The following is an 18,240-nucleotide window of genomic DNA, read 5'->3' on the forward strand; positions in this document are numbered from 1 at the left end:
GCGGGGGCAGCAGCCGGCAGGGGGCGCTCTGGCTCCGGGAACGCGCCGCCGCGGCTCCGGCCGCGTCCCGCTCCCCGCGCGCCCCCCCGCCTCCGCCGCGCGCGGCGTGTCACGGCGCGGCCCGCTGCCGCCGCCTCACGGGGACGGGGACGGGGACGGGCGGCTGCCCCGGGCGCCCCGGCAGGTACCGCGGGTTCGCACCGCAGCGCGGGCTGCCGCGGGGGAGCGAAGAGGTTACGACCTCCAGGGCAGAGCCCGGCCGCCGAGCCTGAGAGGCCCGGCCCGTGGCGCCGCCCCGCAGCCGCCCGGCCCGGCCCGGCCCGGCAGGCCGCGACACCCCGAGCGCACCTGCCGCCAGCGGCGCCGGGCGGCCGCGGGGAAGCGCAGGCGCCCCGCGGGGCGGAGAGGCTGCCCGGCCCCGGCCCCGGCCCCGGCCCCGGGCCGTTGGGGCCGTTGGAGGAGGCGGGCGGCGGGGAGCGGGCCCGGCGGAGCGAGCCGCCGGCAGAAGTTACTGAGAAACGTGTTTTGGCCGTGCCTGCAGCCGGCGGCTTTCTTTGTGCGTTTGTCAGCACTTGGGGTGACATGCCTTCCTCTCTGCAGTTGGCTGGCAATTTTTCCCCTTTTCGTTGCTGGAGGAGATTTTTCTAACCCAGAGGAAAAGAAGAAAGGCCTCTGTAATTTTTACAAAGGTTTTTTTAGAACATACTGTTTAAATGTCAGTCGGAAAACAGTTGTGGTTTTTTGTTGGTTTTTTTTTGTTTGTAATTGGTGAGTTTCTTAGCATTCAGGTTGATGCTCTTTCTTTAGTACAAATATGTATGCCAAAGAGATACTTGATTTCTTTGACCATGTCTTTGATCATAGCTTGCAATTACTACCTATGTGCACCTATGTTTGTGTGTATCTTTTGAGAGTCAGTAACAAAACCTGTTTTTATGAAAAGCCTTCCAAAACAAAGATTAAAAAGGACAGAGGAAAATAAGATAGCCTGGCAGCCAAAGCACTCTTTTCTCTTACGTACGATCCAAACATTTTGGACCAAATCATTAGCAATATGAATTGGCACAGTGAACCTCACTGATTTACTTCAGCTGAAGACCTAATTCCAGTGCGTGACATACTCAGAATATGTAACAGATATTCCAGAGGCACAAAAAAGCATGATCTCACATTTCAAGAAAAATCAGACTAAGCTAGACTAAACCAAAAATAAATGCTTACTCTGTACTACAGTAGTTATCTGTAGCAACTGCAAATTCGTTGTTTCCTGTGCACACAGGCATGTTTTTAACCAAGAGCTGTATGTGATGCTTTAAACCGAAAAGAAGTAATTTCTTCTTTGATTTTTTTTTTTTTTGGTGATAGATGTGCAGTTATTTCACTCTAGGGTATGTGAACAAATCCTTAAGAAATGAAATGCATTCTGCTCTATTATTGCATATCCTGTAAAGGCTTTTAGTGACTTCACCATTTCAAGTGGCTTTAAAATGAGAAGTTTAATAGTCACATTTTTAAAGTTTTATTTCTGTGGTGTTTTACTTGCCTGGTCAAATTTATCCAGTGCAGCATGGTGATCAGGCAGCATTTCAGGTAGTGGCTTATCAGTTGTTTTAATACGAGGTTTCCCAAATCCCCCCCTGGAATGAGATGTTCTTTAGGAGAAGGGGCAGGTTCCCCACACTCACAACCGATCGCCCTGCTGACTTCTGTCCCTGGGTTTCCTCAGTAATTTCTCTAATGTGTCAAGCCACTTTGCTACAAAAATAAATATTCAGAGATGGGGAGGGAGGGGGGAAGAAGGGAAGAAAAAATAGACCTCCCAGTGAGCTATTGATTTGAAATATGAAACATTTTATTGATACAAGAAAAACCCAGACATAAGGAAGCAGTTTGATATTGCACAATATTTGAAAAAATTCGTGTGCATCTGTTTAGCACAATATACTGCATAATGACAGCAATCTTCCATGTTTGTATCTATTCATCTGATTATATAGCGTAACAATTCTTTTTGCTACACATTTATTTAATAAAGGATTTTTTTTAATGGGTAATAAATTAGTAAATCAGATATCATGTGCTTGGGAAAATAAGTTAGTTGACTCCCCACACACAAGATAGTTGCAATTCATATTTTGTGTGATATTCAGTGATACTTGCATATACAGATGAAGTTACGTGCTTCCCTTGTGGCAAAGACAAAGGAAGTTTTAAATTACTATTTAGTACTCTTTCATCTAGGCACACCTTATTTTGAAAAGCTTCAGTTTTTAACACTGCAGTGCAGCACTGATGTAATGAAGGGCTTTGACTTACTTGAAGTATAACCCAGTGGCCTTCTTTTGATGTTTTTCCATAGCTATTTCTGCTACAGCTTCCTGTCCTTGACCCAACGATACATTGTGAAGTTCTACTGAGTCAATGGTAAATTCAAACTTGTTCCCTAAACAGAACAATATACTGTACTACTTTGAGCCAAATAATGAAGTGTTCAAACAAGCATGTGTTCTACACACAGTGTTTAAATGGCACCATATCGCATGAGTCACCAAAGTGAAAAAAACAGTCCTCAAAAATATAGTTTCAATAAATCAGCTGAGCTAGGATATTGTATTGCTTTTTGGCTAGGTATTCTATATTAGCAAAATACTGCCGTGTCTGAAAAGCAACCCATAAGTGGAACAATTGATTCCTGCTAATGGATTCCCTACCTATTGCCTATATAAATATTTCAATGGACACAGAAGTGGATATGTTAGAGGTGTATCTGAAGAAAAAATAAGAAATTAAATTAATGCCTCGGTAAAGGTAACATTACACACAGGCAATAGAAGGAGCTGAACAGAAGTCCTTAACACTGGCACTAGGAGGTAGTTTGGTCAGAGGAGGATTAGCAAGTTTTCAGCATATCTAGGCAGTGCGGTCAAATCTGTTGCTCAAGCATACTTCTGCAAAGTTGATGACTTGCGCTAGTAAAATGCAGAAGAACAGACAGCTACCTCTTATTTCAGAAAGCAGCCAGCATTCACCCAGGCAGCTGTCTAGGTCAAGCACCGTAACTTTCATCAGATAGTATGTGTTCCAGATGTAATGCCGTCTGTGCGTTAACATGTGACAGCACTCGGCAGTAATGGAAAGGCCTCATTTATTTCTCTGGTTGTGGTAGTTAGAATATCTAAGACTGATGGTATTGCTAACTAATTTGGTAGAAATGCCTTTTATTTCATGGTAAATGCTGTGTTTTCTTATGTTTGTTAGTAATAGGGTCTAGTCCAGACTAATCTAATGGTTCAGAATTGATAAGGGGACCAGTCCAGGAGATAAACATTACTGGGAAACAGCACTACCTTCTTTGAAAGTTTTTGCGAACACTGGACACATTTTGTTCCAAGTTACATTCGGGCAAAGTTCCCATAAATTAAGAATTACGGTTGACAGAGGCTCGGGGAAAACAACAGTTAAGGTGTAAGACCCATCTATGGGGCATAATATTTTATTATGACTTCTATTTGGTAGAGATCCAAGTACAACACACATTAGGGTCACTCACAGTGCAAAATCTGTCCTTCAAAGGGCTGAGGCTAGTAATGCAAACTGACAGCACAAGTCATCCTGGCTGGTCTGCTGTCTCACATAATTATTGGGTTCAGAAGAGAACTTTTTGCTTTTAATTCCTTTAGAAATTTCTCTTTTCTGGACATTCCAACTCCATCGCTTCTGCTTGTCCTTTCCAGGAGCCTTCAGTATCTCTGTTCAGGTAACAAAATTTATTCATCGTTGTCCACACTTGAAAAAATACTATGTAGAGCTAGTATATTTGAGCACAAGCATATGGATTTTGAAAATCAATGTAAATGGAGTTTTTGATTTTTAAAAAACAGTGTGTAGGATCGTTATTATAGACACACTGTACCCTGATTTCTCTCCATGCAGAGTTAGAGAGAAAATCAAGTAACCGTTGAAACAGTGGTCAATGTACATTCAGAGACTTCACAAAGCATCAGTTTCTTTTTCTGTAACTAAAAGCTTTAGGACAGAACAGCTGTGAAATTAATAGCAAAGATTTGTAATATTCATCAGTGTTTATTTTCGCAAAAGCTTTGGATTTTATTTGTGGCCAAATTCCCCATTTAAAACATTTCTAAGTTTTTAAAACCATGCAAGACAGACTCTGGGTATTGTAAGCTTAAATCATACACATACAGAAACATTCCTCATAGTACATGAATCCATTCACAGATGATGATTAAGTGTGTCAGCTTGCAAGACCAGCTAAGCCTTCACCAAAATATGGACAAAATATTAAATGTAAGGCTTTTCTGAAATGTATCCCTTCACAAATTAAATGTGGACTTTTGTGTGTAAGCCTTTTAGTATGTCAACAAGGCTATAAACACTGAATTGTGCTGAGAAAGAGTATTAATACCATATTCCAAGGTAGTGGAACTCAGTTTTCTCTAGAAGAGAATTTCTATTAAGGAATTGCCAGATCAAAGATATATGGTGAAATGCTTAATATTTTAGAAGTCTGTAAGAACTAGATCTAAATTTTCCACTGTTGTAAAAAACAAAAAGGGAGCTCCACACCATTTGTCGCATTGTACAGGGATGTGCTGTGTTCTGTTACTTGGTATTTAATCCAGAAGTGCATTCAGCTATGTATTAGTAGTGAGCACTGAGTTATAAGCCATCGGAGCAGCAAAAGATAGGACAGAAATAAGCTGTTGACTGCAATTGCCCCTTTGAAAAAGAACAGGAATTTTGAGAGGGGAGGGAAGGAGTTTCCTTGTCCCTGGTGGAGTTTATTATTCTCTGGAAACAGGTAAACCAACCCTGGCTCACGAAGATACTTGGGAATAGGAAATGTTTTGCCTTTGAAATGTACCAGATTACGTGTCATTTCAAATAGTGTTCATGGCAAAAATATCCCTGGGACCACCTTACAAGAGCTTTATTTCTTGCCTGCAAATTAGTCAGTTCAAAACACTTCTCCTCTCATCTCTGTCTTCAGCTCTTAATACCACACATGCCATTCGTAAAATAGGGGATAAGAATGAAAAGACCCTGAAAACAATAGTATAATTAAAAAAATAAAACAAAAGAGTTTAAAGGCAAGAACAAGACAGGTTTCAGCTGGCAAGGAAAAGAATGAAATTTTGGTGCATTTTTGGAGCCATTTCAATAAACCCTCTTTTTCCTGTTTCAGCAGGGGCTCATTGAAACAGCTATGTTTTCCAAGTGCCAGACAGACAATAGCATCTAAATTATTTTTAAGAAAGCACTCATAGTACTAAGCACTCACTACTACTAAACCTGTCTTTAGAGGAGAAGGGTGGAGGAAGAAGAAAGGTCAACAAATGTATCAAGTTCTTTGTGTAATGCCTCACTGACATTTTCCAACCCCTTCAGCTTTTTTTTTTTTTTTTTCAGAATCCTAGTAAAATGCAGTAAAGGATTTAAGGTTATCGTCTGCCTCTCTCTAACTTCTGACATCTCTTTATAACAAGAAAGAGTCACAGCCAACTGTAACAGGAGGGCAACACAATGAATCCTGGTAAGACAGGGAAGGGGGGAGGTTCAACTTTGCTGCCCCTTTGCCCCCATTTCTTCCTCACAGAACAGAAGTGCCATCTGTTCCTAGTCCTAACATGCATGCATTTGATTTCCATTCAGTAATAACTAACACAGGAAAAAGATTATCAAGTGATCTAAAGCACTATCAGCATTAGCAAGTCTTCCCCATCCAGTGTTTTGTTTGCACCTCCAAAGACCTGCAGATGAAATGGATATGGGCAAGTGCCTTAATTGCCTAGAATTATTCTGTTCTCTGGTAGAGGACCATATGGTCAAGGTGTAGAACATGACCAGACTAAGGATATTTAGGTGCTTGGGTCAGAAAGAGATTTAGGAAAATCAAACGAGAGGACGGATGTTTAGATTCTCCAACCTGAATTCAGTACACCAGTCTTTATTACTTGGTGCTGTAATACATCACATCATACAAAATCAAGTCACAGCATGTTGTATGAGGCTAGACAGTCAGTATTGAAATACGAGCCTGTTTCAGAAGAATCTGTAAAAATGTTTCCTAGGCTTCACAGTCAAATTTGTCACATTTACAAGTAAAAAGCCCAACACCACCAAAACCACCAAACACCTTCCAGTCCAGCAAACTCAGTTTAAGATCCAAAAAAACAGTGAGAACATCTTTTCTTCCTAACTCGCTGCAGCTGCTGAAGACCCTGTGGATCCCTCAGTTATGCTTAGTTATGCCTGATGCCTTATTGTTGAAAGTAATGGGGTGCAGCCACAGATGTCAGCGAAGGAAAGGTGCCTACAATGTGCTGTTTGCAAAGCAAGGTAACAATTAAACAATAGGTGCAGTGGGATTTCTCTGTCCTAGCCCTTCAGGCATTTCAGTGCTCTTTCCTCTCATTGTCTATACCTGATTATTTTAGCATTCTGTCATTTCTTCATCTTCTCATCTTTTCCCCCTTTGCTGCTGCTGCCTGCCCACCTTGTCACTTACTTGAAGCGCTTCTATGGCCAGAAATTGACCATGTTGTCAGACGCCAGCTTTCTTCCCAAGGACTGGGGAAGGAGGACCTCAAGCGTGGGAGATGCATGGCCAGAGCCATTACAATGTGAATAAACCTGTAAAATGGTTCAAGAGGGCAAAGCCAAGAAAATGGCTAGCAAGTAGCTTGTGCTTTAGACTAGCTTATTTTGCGCTAGTCAAATATTGCTTAAGCTCTAGCTGAAATCTAAAGCTGATCTGTCTGGCAAACCTACTGATGTCTACGTTGTCAAAATACATGAGACAACATTTCATTTCTCCAAATTTCCATTAATTTCATTGCCTTATTTTCTTTCTTTTCCTCCTACACCAGGATGACATTTTTGAAGCATACTTTTAAGAGCATAATTCGATCAAATGATCCAAGGGAACTCCCTACAGACATCCATGATTTAATGCTAGATCTGTTCTAAAGGTTGGCATACCTGACAACGGCAATTGGTTTAACACCAGTTAATTTTTAGATAAAAAATATAGTGTGTTTTTTCCAAGTCAGGGCTGTATTTTGTTTACACAGCTCAATCAGAGATGTATGAAATAAAATCAGGGCCCAGCCATGTGTGGTGGTGAGCATTCTGAGCATCTCAACCTCGACCGGAGCAGAAGGTGCTCAACACCTTGCTGGAGTCAGCCATTGTGCATGTCCTCATGCGAGATGCTTGTAGGTGACTTCCAGATGACCCCGAGGAGACTGGGCAGGAATTCACTGGTTGGCTGATTTATGGTTCAGTACAGTAGATACTCTGTGCTCTGAAAACAAGTAGGGTCAGCAGCTGAATCTGAATTTCTTTGCCCTCCCTTTCCCTTCTCCATTTGGGATTTCACTTTCCAGCTCACAGCACATGCACTGGAAGCCAAAGAAGCCTCTTTTATTAGGTTAGTATTTTCATCCTAGTCCTGACTCACATCCGTGCAGGCTTTGGGCTCCTCTGCTCTGTACCCATTTATCGCTCTTTTCAAAGGAAAGAAGGAAACTCTTGGTATGGGTGCAAAACTTAGAAGAGATCTGTGCCAAATAAGAGCAAGAACACAGCTGCACAAGACTCAGCATACTTCTTACAGACAAAATGCAGTGAAGGAAAAGATGGCACTTTAAGCTAAATCAGAGATCATTATACAATACTCTTTCCATTCAGCTCGTTCTAGGAGGAATATATACATGCAGCAGCAGCACTCAGGCCATGAACAGCTACTTTGAAAGTAGACCCGGTTCCCAGTGTTTGAGATGAGGATGGATAGTGGAGAGTGAGAAAATTGGCAAAATCGGCTGTCTCTGCAGAGGTGACCCCCAGCCACAGCAACGTTTGTGAAATCGTGCTTTTCTGTCCTTAACGAGAAAGCAGCCTGGACTGGCTGAGAACAAACTCACTTCTAGTAGGAAGCATTTCAGACTGACATTCGTTGCCTGAGAAGGAGGTTTCCAGGGGCCTGGCAGAGCTGGTTAGCAGCACGAACAGTTCAAGCTACAGCAAGGAGACCCGAGCAGATGTACACGAACCTGTCTGTATTCCCTCCTACTGTGGTGAAGCAGGAAGGCACACAAGGGAGGCCTGAAAATCATTAGGCAAAGGACTGTTCTGTGGGCTGCATGGCCACACGTACAGGTATATGCACACAGAGTCATAAATGGGAGCTCGTGCAGGGTTTGTGCTGTATCAGGAGAGCTAACTGGGCTGTGAAAGCAAGCTTTTCTCTTTCAAACAGACCAATGTAAATAATAGTTGAGGGTGTAACGCAGGCGGTTGGGTTCTTTACACTCAGCCTCACGTTGTCAGGGGGTTTTGCTCACGGCACTGCCCTGTGAAGTACAACAGTAAAAGCCTGTGACAGGAGGGAAAGAAAGTTGTAAGCTGGTGGTAGCACTAGATTAAAACAGCAGCACGCAAACACACTGACCTCTTCCTGAGTGGTAACCTTGAGTGAGAGCTAATTCGCTGGATTGATTTTATTCAGCTTGTCCATGAGAAAATAGAGCACAGCAGCATTGACTGCAACTGGCCAAAATTGCTTGCGAGCTTCAGTGATCTTTATGGTGTTTATTTCAGCTTCCAGGTCCTTAAAGATATTGGCGATGTTAAGATGTAGTATTACACTCAAAGTCTTCTTATTGGCAAAAGGGTATTGGCAAAAGGCACAATATATATGGATCTAAGAATTTATTGTTAGTCCAATTAATGTTTTAAACAGTCTAATAGTCAAAATTAATGAATACAGGAAGGCCTCATCAAAAATAGAGTTAAAATTGCCACACAAAAATTTCCCTATTCTCTAGTGTTGTGCTTACTCCTCCAGTGCTCCTTTGGGTCTTAAGATTGACACTTTGGTATTTCTCAAAAGGAATGGGGGAGTATTGCGATGAGTCATCACCAGGAGGAGTGTGATATTCATGGGAGGGGGATGTCTTTCTTCTCAGTCTTGTGTCTGCTTAGATTTAGTTTTATATGTTTTCTTAACACTATCAGTTTACTGTGATTAAATGACTGATTTGTGTCATCTGCGTCTCCACTCTTCCCCGCGACTTATTCTAGAGCTACAGCCAGTTCAGTCCACAATGAATAACCATTTTTTATTACTATAAACTGAACTAAAATCTAGTCAAGAGTACCTCACAGCTGGACAATCGCTATCACAGCTAAAACAAGTTAAAATCTATTTAGGCCCAGACAAATGCAGGGAATTGCTGAGATCCTACGCTGTCATGTCAATACAAACCTTGTTGCTTTTTACTAGTAATGGCAAAATCACATTTACTGGGCTATAAAGTCCCTTTGGACAGTCTGCAAACCCTCCTATGACTGCGGAATTTGTGACTAAGCAGCAGATCTTGGAAACATTCATACTTTCCTATCTTCTTTTGAATCAGGATAATGTATATGGGTCTGATTGACCTGTATTTCTTCATTGCCATCAGGAGACTACCTAACAAAAAGTGTTTGATTTTCATCGCCAATATAACTTGCACAATCAGCAGGAACACTGTGGTTATTAAAATGAGAGCTATAGGTTGTAGAGCTAAGTTAAAAATTCCTGTAGCTGTAGGAGACCATAGTGTAACCTATAAGGGCACAGGATAATTAAGATCACATTCTCGAATCTAAGATACATCACACACACACACACACACACACACACACACACGCAGTCAGGCAGGTTTTACAAGAGGTAATTCACAACAATTTCTGGAATTGGGTCTGTACACAAACACAACTAGATCCCATATATATGATTAGAGATTGATTAGAAACAGAAGGAGAAATGTCAGTCACATCTGGTTAACTTTTGAGCTAAGCAATCATCTGAAGACTGGAAACTAATATCTTCACATATCTATTGCATATTTCAATGCTATTTGCTGGCATTCTTCTGAAAAGACTCACTGGAATATTCCATTTTCTTTGACAGTCTGTGTTCACAGATGCACATCTTTAATATCAGAAACACTTGCTATACATTTCCAAAATTATCTGATCAGCTTCTTGGTAATAAAAAGAACTTTTCCATCAACTTGATACATGACTACATATCTTACGTATATGCAGTGTTTCCACCATGTGCTAAATTCAAGATGTTTTAAAATACCTCCAATACAATAGTACACAAATGGTGCATTTATTTTAAAAATATGATTTTCCATGGCAAAAAAAAAGTTACACCTTGTTGATTCATCTTTGCCTCTATGTTTTATAAGCACTCAAAGTTTCAGCCATACTTGCAAACATATGTATATTTTAATGTTACAAGTACAGACATTCATATCTTGGTCATCTAAGTGTGGTCACTCTCAATGAGTGGATGTACAGTCCTCCTCATCCAGAGGAACCTCACCTTGAGACTGCCACAACCTCCCAGGGCCCCTCCACCAATATTTCACCAACCTCATGGTAAAGAATTTTTTCCTAATCCCTGGTGAGAATTTCCCATGCTCTGACTTCTGCTGGTTGCCTCTTTCCTGCCCTGGTGCACCTCTGAGAAAGTCCTGGCTCTGTCTTCTCTGTAGCTTGCTACAAAGTGTTTTTAGACAGCAATAAATCCCCTTCCCCTCTTGGCCTTTTCAAGGCTGAAGAATCGCAGCTCTCTCACTCAGCCTTTCCTTGCACGTTACCTGCTCCAGCCTCCAGTGGATTAGTGCCAGTAGTCTGTCTTTCTTGTACTGTAGGAGATACAGTAATTAAATTCATACTTTTCATTTATGACACCTATTTTTTGTTCATGTACTTACTGGTAGTGTAGCACGCACTTTTAACTTGCTCTACAGCTGTAGCCTCTTTTCGAGTTTTATCCTGTTCAGTTTAGTTGGATGTGCTCCCGCTTCAACTTTTAGTTTCCCTCTTCTGAAGTCCAAATTTCTCCCTTCACTGCCAGTTTGACAGTTACCTCTCTTGTCACTAACCAGGCAGCCCATTATACGCTTTTAAAGAGAAAAATTTAGAATTTTTTTTTTTTTTTTAAATTTTGCAAAATCTTGTTCTGCTTCCTGGATACATCTGCAAGAAGCTGGAACCCAAAGGTGTGGTCCCCTCTGAAGAGCTGAATAACACACTGGCCTTGGACCAACAAAGTTCAGTAAAGAGAATACTTCTAAAGACGATCTGGGATTTGAAAATCAGAAGAGTAGCAGAGTTCTTCCAAGTTTGCCTTTGCAAAATTTCTGGCAGCACTTGGCTCTGCCATATCCCAGTATGGAGTGCTCCTGAGTTTCCTCTGCAGTCAATGAGAACAGGAATACTTAGGACTTAGCAGAAAGTATTCTCCGTTTTGGAGGATCAAGCTCTTGAAGAACCCTCTCCCTGCTGTTAGGAATATGACCTCTTCAGGTACTTAGAATTATTTAATTAGCATTATAAACATTAGAAGGAACACAGTTGACAAATCATTCTAGCAAACGCAATGGAGCTGTAATTGCAGGTGGCACAGAATTTAGTACAAAAAGATGATGTTTCCAAAATTTGTTTTTAAGTGGTTTAGGAGGTTGTATAAAGAAGGGAAGCAAGCAAGCTATCAGGCAGTGGGTTTTTTTTTTTTCCCCTCTGTGGTTTTTGTGGACTAAGAATAGAGGGAACACATAGCAAGCATCTTACTATTAAATTTGCCTATGACAAACAGTGCAGCTGCATGTACTGTGCAAGAACATCTGTAGAATCATGACACATGTGGACCCCCCCACACAAAGAGCGTGACATTATACTGAAAACAATTCAGTTGTAAAAGAAATATAAATCTATTTTATATAATCTTTCTCTACCTTCTCCTCCCCCTTCTCTTTTGAATTAACTAAAAGATTCTGTCACTCCTTCATGGCATCAGTAAAAATCACAATATTAATGTGACAAAGTATTTCAGGATTGTCCTCTTCTTTCATAAACAGCTAGAATGCAAGTATGTCTTTCCTGAAGAAACAGAAATTTTAAGAAAGAACCAGCGACAGAATTGCACTAGACACCAGTGCTTACTCCTTGTGGAACCTGACACAGTTTGCAGATGCAATTTAACTCTTCAGAAATCAGGGGGTGATTTTCTGTGTCTCTGTATCTTGTGCAGTTTTTCAGTTCAAAGTGAGCAGTGGGATTGCTACCAGTCTTTACTTCACCCATGTAAATGACAGCACAAAGTACAGTGATATGGAAAAATGTGTCTAAAATGCATAGGTGTCTGAAGTAAGGGCAGTCTCCTTGCCTGGGATTTTGTGAGTGTCCACAGTTTACTGTTCAAATGCAGCTATTGTGGAAGTAGTTCCAGTAAAAGTTCCTTTAAGCTCCACATGGTCACAAGAAGGACAGTGCCTTTTTCAAAATCCTTGAAGGCTTCTATTTTCCCTAAAACGATTTTAACAAAATGTTTGCTTTCTTCTTCTAAATATTCTACTGTTTGCTCTCTGAAATAGTTTGTGATCTTTAGATTTTTAAAGTAAGAAATTTTATAATGGCAAAACACACACTGATTTTTGTAAAGTCTGAGGTTGTCTGAAGACTATGTTATGATAACATCATGACAAGGCAGATACATGCATGCTATTAATGCCTGGATCATCATTAACTTGTTTCTTTGGAAACATCTTACTTCTTTCAGTTGTTAGGGCAGCTCAGGCATGATAACTACATGAAGCTTCATGAACATTTCCACATCCTTTATGCAGACTGCAGGGCAAGCCTGAAGCTAGAAGAGTCAGTCAGCTGGGTCATAATTTTCAGCTCTATGCCCATTAAATTCCTGTAACCTAACTGCAGAAACACAACCCTTGTGAAAAATTTCCTTAATGATTTTATTGATAGTATACATTTTGAGTTTACTGCCTTGCTGATACTCTTTGGTCAAGTCCTTTGAACTCTGCTTCATTCACCATCTGAACAAAGCCTTTTTTTCCTATTTCAGAGACATACTGTGTGTAAATGAGAAGGTTTTTAAAGCACTCTGGTGATGGAAAAGATATGCAAGTACAACTGATATCACCTGACAACATTTGCTTACTATTAAGGGTATATTTATCTCAATTAGATATGATTCCTCATTTAATAATACAATGATTTTTAACATCCACTTCCTGGTTTGCATGTTCAGTAACTGCTTGCACAAGATGCATAATCATGTACATCACCATAGCAGAAAGGAATATCATATGCCCTGCAAAGCAGTTATGGAGTTGGAAAATGCTTTTATTAACTTTTCAGTATCCCTGACTTCCTCATGGAGAAGTGCACATCCAGTGGCCAGATGTTACAGCAGTCAACTGTGGCCACTCCAAGCTAGAACCGAGCGTCCGAGTGATGCATCCTAGCTCACTAATCCTTCCATTGGTGGTGCTTGTGTTTTAGCTGGTCTCTTGGGTAAGTGGTCCAAGAGGTGCAAACAGCTTCACGTAGTCCTGGGCTCCAGTTAATAATATAAACAGTGATACAATTTTTAACATGTTAGCACTATAAGGAGTTGTGGAAAAATGTACCAGATAAAATTACATTTATATGGTATGTAAAATGGAACACTAAAATTCCCCTCTTGCAGCTTTTACTTTAAATAACGAGTTTTATTGTGATTTAAAAAGTTTTGTTTTATTTTTCTCGTGATGAAGACACAGTGATTCTTGGAGAGTAGACACATACACATGGATACCTTCACCGTAGATAAGTAAGTGATTTGAAAAATACAAATTATGAAATAAATACAATTCTAAAAATTAAACATATTTGTTTTAGACCCAAAGGAGCCAAATTCAGCATCAAAATGATTATTATTGTAGCTGATCTAATTCTTTTAGGTTTTTGTCTTCATTTCTATTGCTGCTGCTGAGACTTGTTGTTTACAGCTTCTCAGCCAGAAGAATATCCCAAAGGAAATTACTGTCAGCAGCCAAAAAAAGTATCCGTAATTCATCCTAAAGCACTGTCAACTTAATTTTAAAGTAATTTTTCTGCTTTATGAGTTCAGGCTGAAGTGGTAAGTTTGCAGATCCATAAATCAAACCATAGTAATAAAGGAAATACATATATCTTTTTCAAATATTCTGTTTTCCTAAAACTTCATTGTAAGCATAGATTTTAGTAATTAAATCTTCAATTACTAGAAACAGGAGAAAGAAATTTGTGAACTGTATTCTGTATATCATAGGAAGGTTTAAAACAGAAGAGCTAGCTCACTATTCAACCCTAATAAATGCACAGCGAACATCCAGATTTATGACTGACAGTTTCCTACAGTTACGTCTGGGAGGAGCCATGTCAGCCTCCTTCACTGAAGAAAAATTTGGGGATGCTAATCCCAGTTGGTGGAGCTAGCTGTTGAGCAGAAATTCCAGGATGGCACCCAAAGTATCGTATCTCAAAATGTTCCCAAATGCAGGTCATACCTGCAGAGCATCATGTTAACATGGACGTGTTGTGCCATCTGCATGTGGAGGTTTTTAAAAGCCTCACTGTACTTTGATGAAGTTGCTGTTTGATTTACGGTTATTAACACTCATATTCTGGCATTCAGGCAGGGAAGCTGTGTGTTGCTGAAGACACCGAAAAGCCAACAAAAAGTAACAAGTACGTGTAGGGCCTTGAACCTTAGTGAAAGCCCTACTGGATGCTTATGCTCCACTGGAAGATTTTTTGTCAATGGTAGCATGAAATGGTACCTACCTTTACTGTGCCATTTGATTTGTTTAACTACACACAGCAGCTTGTCAGCCTGCCACTGTGTCTGTGCAAGGCAGCTCGTCCCTGAAGGCAATGCCCTGCAGGCAGCGGACTTGGTGCTCTTCACTTCGCCTTGCCTGCAGAACCTTTGATGCAAGAGGCCTAGGGCCAAAGAAAAGAATTAATTTTGCAGTGCTTCAAATACCTTAGAATTCAATGGTTTCAGGCATGGGGTTTTGCTGAAATCGGTTGTAATGATGAAGGTCATTTATGAATTCAAAAGCTGAATCCAAGCTGGTGTTCTGGTGTCCTCTGAAGCCTGAAACTGTTCTGCAAAAGTCTTGGATGCCTGTCGTGGGTATGTTAACATCTCTGTGTCTGCAGTTCAGCTGTGTGTATCTACTGTCCATAAGCAGATTTAATAGATTCAAAATGGAAAGCAGATTTGCATACAAGCATTACTTGTAGGCTAAAGAATGGTATCTGGGAACATTGATATAATTCTGTTCCTAGCTATGTTTGTGACTCCAGAGCCATTTCTTGGGTTGTAGCAAAGTTCTTCTAGATTTATAATAGCAGGAATGAGTTTAGATTGTGTGGTCCTCTGAGCACAGTGAGGAGCATGTATGTGCATTTGTGTATCAGCCTCAGCCTACTGAGGCCAGTAAAAGGGATGCTGTGCTGTGAGGTCTCCAGCACGTGCAAGTGCTGTTCCGCGGGCCTGTGACAGATGTGAGAGTAATGCAAACACTCATGAAATGTCCTCAGTCTGGGCTTTCCAAATGGTTCCAAACTGACCTCATGCATCCCGAATAACAATGAAGCTGATTCAAGTTCTTTAGGTCTAAAAGTCTCCTTTAGAGAGCAGATGTGGAAGCTTTCTGTGGAGAATCAGTGAAAAACCTGGTGAAACCTACTATCCCAAGTGCAAGAACAGCAGCCTGGCAGTCAGCGTGAGCACAGCTTCTGCTCTTCTGCACACTGGGGGAAAACATGCAGAATTCATTGTCCCAGGACACAGCTTATTGCCACAGAAAGAGCGAAACCTCAGCATGCATTCAGACTCAGAACTGTAACCAACATTTACTGAATAACAGCCACTTTCTGAGTCTCGACACACTATGAAAATCCTCCTTGAATCAAATGTTCCCCGGGGGAGCAAGAAATTCAGGATGCTTTTCCACCCTGGGCTGGTACATACCACTAGATCAATACTCAGCATAAAGAGGTTTCTGTTCGTCAGTGCAGTATGGGGGAGGCAGTCGGGGGGACACTCCTAACAAGCAAAACCAACAGGCAACATGTAAGGTAACAGGAGAAAATGAAGGTAGCAATAAAGAAGAGGTGGAAGGTACAGTACTGAGTGGGGCACTGTGATGGCTGAATCTGAAAGCGTTTTGCTTCTCAGCTTGAACTTTTTAATTAAGGAATTTCACAGTAATTTTGACTAAGCTTAAAGAGTAATAATTTCAGTGCTCTGGCTCACTACATACTTTCTTGCAGTCTAACTAAGCAGCAAAGATTGGAGCCGGAGGAATTCAGTGCATTAACAGCACTTTCTCTCCAGCCTGCGCTGTAGTAAGTGCTGTCCTGTGGCAACCTTCCTGGGGTCAAGTGATTTAGAGAGCTCAGGCAAGGCAGGGTTCAGCATCCCTATATACTCAGACACAATCCTGAGTAGCAGAGGCTGTGAGGAAATATTTTCTGTCATTTACTAGAGGGGCAGGGGAGGGAAGGGAGGACTCCTGGTAGCTGTAGGAGGGGCAGTAGGTACAGCTAAACTAGAAGGAGGGGAAGGGCTCAGGAATATAATGAGGAGGTGGGGGAAATGGCACTGGAATAAAAGGGTGAGTGAGTATATAAGATACCCACTCACCCCGGCCTTCCTCTGTTCAAAGTATTCCCTCAAAGGGTGGGTAAAAGACTTGAATAGAAGGGATGGATGTCAAAATATTTCCATAAGGAATACAGTGTAATAAATCAGAGAAAGAGGGCAGAATGGAGGCAAGGAGCAAACGGTAGGAGAATTATTTTTATTCTAAGTGAATGATTATGTCATCTCCTGCGTGATTACACATCAGGATGATGGTGCGTTGGGGAGGACTATTCAGCTAGATAGAAAGGAGTGTTCAAATTGCAATCATTGAACTACAGTGCATGCATGGGTGTAAATAAGATAAGAAAGGGTCAAATGGACAAGTAAAAATCCAGCTAGAGTCAATGTGTCCATGGCACTGCAATCCTTGGGAGTTAAGATAACTATCATACAGATGTAGGAAGACGGCTTTCAGAGGAAGATGCTTTGAATACTTGCAGAACGTAATCAGAGAGCTAGCTGGTGGAGAAAATAGCAGACTATTAAAAAATACTTTGAAAAATAAATAACTTGCAAGTACTGGGTCAAATATGAGTTTGATCATTTCTTTCAAGTTGTCTACCAAAATAGGGCCTCCAGCAAAAAATACCTGCTGTATAACACACACCTGTAAAAATCATACCAGTATAGGGCTGGTGAAAGACCAGGGATACAGTGTCACTGTACTGTAATGTCAGTGTACTGTATGCCATTCATTACACCTCGATAAGCTTAAAGTAGGAAAGAGATTTAGCAGAGTTGTTATGGTTCCTGGGGCATTAAGAAAACACCTTGTGCAACACCAGGAGTTCAGAAAAACATAGTTGCCATGTTTCCTCCATAGCTCAGCAGCTGTTTTTACTCTCACTAGTACTTGTAGTTGCCAACTAGCTCTTTCTCTTTTTGACTCAAATAGGTAACTTTTAAATCTGAACCAGGTTCAACTTTTATCCATTTGATCCCTGGCGCTGAGGGTTGATCAGTATATGACAATGATGACTATATATATTTAAGACCAGGGGCTTTTTATGTGGCCATGGTATTGCTAGGTACTGCCGCCACTTTTCTATTTAGCAATTGTTGTATCGTCCATCCACACAGTGACTGAATCAAGACCTTTTGTTCCTGGAATGGGGACCTGGAATAATAAAGGTTAAGTTTTAAATTCCTAGTTACAGAAACTGGTATGTCTCAGCATTCACTCACTTGTTTTTTCTAAGAATAAGCAGCATCACTGGGAAAAACATATCATTTCTCCTTACTTCACTCAAAAGTCAGGGAAGAAACAGATGAGGATTCCTGCCCTGAATCCAACAGTCTTTATTCTGCCCCCAAGAGGTTACTGGGAACTTAGTGCTGGGGAATTGCTGAACTCATCTTTGCTCCATGCGGAGCCAGGTCAGCAATTACTATGGGAACCTTTGCCAGTTATGCTTTCAGATGTTTAAAATTACAGTTATATTGCTTTATTTACATGCTTGTATTTTATTTCCAGGTGTTTTATGAGAACACAGAAGGTTACATCACAGCACCTTTTTTCCATGGGTTAAGGGAGACTGTTCTAACATTCCTAGCTTCTGCTGCCCACTTACCCTCTGCTGAAGCAATCCTTTGGTACTGTGGAGAGTCACACAGTGCTGACCAGATTATGTGCAGCATTTTATGTCCACTAGTATATGGGAATATAGCAAGGAAAA

The 18,240-nt window shown here is 41.0% G+C and overlaps 1 long non-coding RNA gene across 1 annotated transcript; it reads left to right on the forward strand.

The window, feature by feature from the left end:
- Positions 1 to 2,337: 2,337 nt before the first annotated feature.
- LOC138685099 (uncharacterized) lies at positions 2,338 to 16,425 on the forward strand. The gene is made up of 3 exons (XR_011324328.1): positions 2,338 to 2,424; positions 5,431 to 5,554; positions 10,575 to 16,425. It is a non-coding gene; the product is annotated as an uncharacterized lncRNA (long non-coding RNA).
- The last annotated feature ends 1,815 nt before the right edge of the window (positions 16,426 to 18,240 follow it).

The sequence above is a fragment of the Haliaeetus albicilla genome, chromosome 4, assembly GCF_947461875.1.
Source record: "Haliaeetus albicilla chromosome 4, bHalAlb1.1, whole genome shotgun sequence".
Lineage (NCBI taxonomy): Eukaryota > Metazoa > Chordata > Aves > Accipitriformes > Accipitridae > Haliaeetus > Haliaeetus albicilla.